The 4,928-nt window shown below is 42.9% G+C and overlaps 1 non-coding gene across 1 annotated transcript; it reads right to left on the reverse strand.

Moving 5' to 3' along the window:
* Positions 1–280: 280 nt before the first annotated feature.
* LOC127743375 (small nucleolar RNA R71) lies at positions 281–388 on the reverse strand. Its single transcript, XR_008004767.1, has one exon. It is a non-coding gene; the product is annotated as a small nucleolar RNA R71 (small nucleolar RNA).
* Positions 389–4,928: the final 4,540 nt, after the last annotated feature.

The raw sequence follows: 4,928 nt of genomic DNA on the forward strand, positions 1-4,928 counted from the left end.
GCTTAAGCCTCAATTAGTTTCTCTGATGCAACAGAATTACAAGTTTCATGGACTTCCATTGGAAGATCCTCATCAAATCTTGGCTGAATTTTTGCAAATCTGTGACACTGTTAAGACCAATGGAGTTGATCCCGAGGTCTACAGACTTATGCTTTTCCCTTTTGATGTAAGAGATAGAGCTAGTATATGGTTGAACTTACAACCTAGAGACAGCCTGAACTCTTGGGAAAAGCTGGTCAATGCCTTCTTAGCTAAATTCTTTCCACCTCAAAATATGAGTAAGCTTAGAGTGGAAGTTCAAAAATTTAAACAGAAGGAAGGCGAATCCCTCTATGAAGCTTGGGAAAGATACAAGAAATTAATCAGAAGGTGTCCCTCTGACATGCTTTCAGAATGGAGCATTATAGGTATCTTCTATGATGGTCTGTCTGAGTTATCCAAGATGTCATTGGACCATTCTGCAGGTGGATTTATTCATCTGAAGAAAATGCCTGTAGAAGCCCAGGAACTCATTGAAATGGTTGCAAATAACCAGTTCATATACACTTTTAAAAGAAATCCTGTGAACAGTGGGACAACCCAGAAGAAAGGAGTTCTTGAGATTGATACTCTGAATGCCATATTGGCTCAGAACAAAATATTGACTCAGCAAGTCAATATAATTTCTCAGAATCTGACTGGATTGCAAGATGCATCTGGCAGTGCTAAGGAAGCCTCCTCAGAAGAAGAAGCTTATGACCTTGAGAATCCTGCATTGGAAGAGGTGAATTGCATGGGAGAACCCTATGGAAACACCTACAATTCTTAATGGAGGAATCACCCAAATTTCTTATGGAAGGATCAACAGAAGCCTCAACAAGGCTTCAATAATAATAATGGTGGGAGAAATAGGTTTGGCAATAGCAAACCTTTCCCATCATCTTCTCAGCAACAGACAGAGAACTCTGAGCAGAATCACTCTAGCTTAGCAACCATAGTCTTTGATCTATCTAAGACCACACTAAGTTTCATGAATGAAACAAGATCCTCCATTAGAAATTTGGAGGCACAAGTGGGTCAGCTGAGTAAGAAAGTTACTGAAACACCTCCTAACACTGTCCCAAGCAATACAGAAGAAAATCCCAAGAGAGAGTGCAAGGCCATAACTACATCCAACATGGTCGAATCTGTGGAGGAAGGAAAGGTAGTGATTCCCAGTGAGGAAGACCTCATGGGATGTCCACTGACCAGTAGGGAGTTTCCCTTTGAGGAACCAAGGGAATCTAAGGCTCATACAGAGACCATAGAGATTCCATTGAACCTACTTCTACCATTCATGAGCTCTGATGAGTATTCTTCCTCTAAAGAGGATGAAGACAGTGCTGAAGAGCAAGTTGCTAAGTTCCTTGGAGCAATCATGAAGCTGAATGCCAAGTTATTTGGTAATGAGACTTGGGAGGATAAATCCCCCTTGCTCATCAATGAACTAAGTGCATTGGCTCAGCAAAAGATACCTCAAAAGAAACCGGACCCTGGAAGGTTCTTAATACCTTGTACCATTGGCACCATTACCTTTGAGAAGGCTTTGTGTGACTTGGGGTCAAGCGTAAACCTCATGCCACCCTCTGTAATGGAGAAACTAGGGATCTTTAAGGTACAAGCTGCAAAAATTTCACTGGAGATGGCAGACAATTCAAGGAAACCGGCTTATGGACTTGTAGAGGATGTCTTAGTAAAGGTTAAAGGGTTTTACATCCATATTGACTTCATAATCCTGAACACTGGGAAGAATAAGGATGAATCCATCATCCTTGGCAGACCCTTCCTAGCCACAGCAAAAGCTGTGATTAATGTTGACAGAGGAGAATTGGTCCTTCAAGTGAATAAGGACTACCTTGTGTTTAAGGCTCAAGGATCTTCTTCTGTACACATGGAGAAGAAGCATGAAAAGCTTCTCCCAATACAGTCAATCAAAGCCCCCACATTCAAACTCTAAGTTTGGTGTTGGGAGGCCTCAACCATGCTCTGAACATCTGTGAAGCTCCATGAGACCTCACTGTCAAGCTATTGACATTAAAGAAGCGCTTATTGGGAGGCAACCCAATCTCTATTTATCTATGTTAAATTTCCATTTTCCATTGTTATTTTATGTTTTCTTTAGGTTGATGATCATGTGGAGTCACAAAAATAACTGCAAAAATCAAAGCAAATTCAAAAACAGTACACCCTGGAGGATGATCTTACTGGCATTTAAACGCAGTAAAGGTAGCAGAATGGTGTTAAACGCCCAGTCTGGCACCAGACTGACATTTAACGCCAGAAAAGGGCACCAAGCTGGCGTTAAACGCCAGAAAGGGAAGCAACGTTGGCGTTTAACGCCAGAAAGGGATGAAAAGCTGGCATTAAATGCCAGAAATGGGCAGCAACCTGGAGTTTAACGCCAGGATTGGCACTAGGAGGGTGTTTACACGCTAGAATGGTGCAGGGATGAGAAATTCTTGAAACCTCAGGATCTGTGGACCCCACAGGATCCCCACCTAAATAACACCCTTCCCCAAATACCCCTCACCAATCACCTCCATCTCTCTTCCCCATCACCTCTTCACCACTCATATCCACCCACTCTTCCCCAACAACCCCACCTACCCCACCTTTCAAAATTCAAAAACTTTCCCTCCCAAACCCAACCCTCACACATGAATCCTACCCCTCTCTTCCACTCCTATATAAACCCCTCATCACTCATTCCTTTTCACACCTCATACACTATTTTCCCTCCTTGGCCGAACCTGTGTTCACCCTTCTTATCCTCCATTTATTCTTCTTCTCCGTCCCTTCTTTCTTCTTTTGCTCGAGGACGAGCAAACATTTTAAGTTTGGTGTGGAAAAAGTGTTGCTTTTTGTTTTTTCATAACTATTTATTTCACCTAAGGCCGGAAAAATCTCTAGAAAGAGGAAAAGGAAGGAGGAAAGGGAAGGCAATTGCTTCCACCTCTGAGTCATGGGAGATGGAGAGGTTTATCTCAAAGGTCCATCAAGACCACTTCTATGAAGTTGTGGCCAAGAAGAAAGTGATCCCTGAGGTTCCTTTCATGCTCAAGAAGAATGAGTATCCGGAGATCCGACATGAGATTAGAAGAAGAGGTTGGGAAGTTCTCACCAACCCTATTCAACAAGTTGGAATCTTAATGGTTCAAAAGTTCTATGCTAACGCATGGATCACCAAGAACCATGATCAAAGTGTGAACCCGAACCCAAAGAATTGACTTACCATGGTTCGGGGGAAATACTTAGATTTCAGTCCAGAGAATGTAAGGTTGGCATTCAACTTGCCAATGATGCAAGGAGATGCACGCCCCTACACTAGAAGGGTCAACTTTGATCAAAGGTTGGACCAAGTCCTCATGGACATATGTGTGGAAGGAGCTCAGTGGAAAAGAGACTCCAAAGGCAAGCCGGTTCAATTGAGAAGGCATGACCTTAAACCTGTGGCTAGAGGATGGTTGGAATTCATCTAATGCTCCATCATTCCTACTAGCAACTGATCCGAAGTGACTGTGGATCGGGCTATCATGATCCATAGCATCATGATTGGAGAGGAAGTGGAAGTTCATGAGATCATACCTCTAGAACTGTACAAAGTGGCTGACAAGCCCTCCACTTTGGCAAGGTTAGCCTTCCCTCATCTCATCTGTCACCTATGCAATTTAGCTGAAATTGTCATAGAGGAAGACATCCTCATTGAAGAGGACAAGCCCATCACTAAGAAGAGGATGGAGCAAATAAGAGAGCCCGCTCATGGACCTCAACAAAAGCATGAGGAAGTCCCTCATCAAGAAATCCTTGAGATGTCTCAAGGGATGTATTTTCCTCCACACAACTATTGGGAGCAACTCAATACCTCTTTGGGATATTTGAGTTCCAATATGGAGCTACTAAGGATGGCTACATCCCATCCTCTCAGTGAAAACGTTCCTATGCTCTGTCACAGCACGGCTAATCATCTGTCGGTTCTCAATCAGGTTGGAATAGAATCCCTTGATTCTTTTGCGCTTGTCATCACGCCCAGCCTTCAGGAGTTTGAAGCTCGTCACAGTCATTCAATCCCAGAATCCTACTCGGAATACCATAGACATGGTTTAGACTTTCTGGATCCTCATGAATGCCACCATCTATCTAGCTTATACCACGAAGATTCTGTTGGGGAATCTAAGAGATATGCGTCCGGCCTAGAGTAGAACGGAAGTGGTTGTCAGTCACGCGCGTTCATAGGTGAGAATGATGATGAGTGTCACGGATCATCACATTCATCAAAGTTAAGTGTAACGTATATCCTGGAATAAGGATAGAAGAGAATTGAATATAAAGTAATAATAATTGTATTGAAACTTGAGGTACAGCAGAGCTCCACACCCTTAATCTATGGTGTGCAGAAACTCCACCGTTGAAAATACATAAGTAAAAGGTTCAGGCATGGCCGAATGGCCAGCCCTCTCCATGATCAAGAGACCGAATAGTCAAAAGATTAAACTGTCACAAGATGTCTAATACAATAGTAACTTATCCTATTTATACTAGACTAGCTATTAGGGTTTACATGAGTAAGTAACTGATGCATAAATCCACTTCCGGGGCCCACTTGGTGTATGTTTGGGCTGAGCTTGATCTATCCACGAGTTGAGGCTTCTCTTGGAGTTGAACGCCAAGTTATAATGTGTTTTGGACGTTTAACTCCGGATCATGACGTGTTTCTGGCGTTTAACTCCAGATAGCAGCATGTACTTGGCGTTCAACACCAAGTTACGTCGTCAATTTCCGAATAAAGCATGGACTATTATATATTGCTGGAAAGCTCTGGATGTCTACTTTCCAAAGCCATTAAGAGCGCACCAATTGGAGTTCTGTAGCTCCAGAAAACCCATTTCGAGTGCAGGGAGGTCAGATTCCAA

This window comes from Arachis duranensis, chromosome 10, assembly GCF_000817695.3.
Source record: "Arachis duranensis cultivar V14167 chromosome 10, aradu.V14167.gnm2.J7QH, whole genome shotgun sequence".
In the NCBI taxonomy this organism is placed as follows: domain Eukaryota; kingdom Viridiplantae; phylum Streptophyta; class Magnoliopsida; order Fabales; family Fabaceae; genus Arachis; species Arachis duranensis.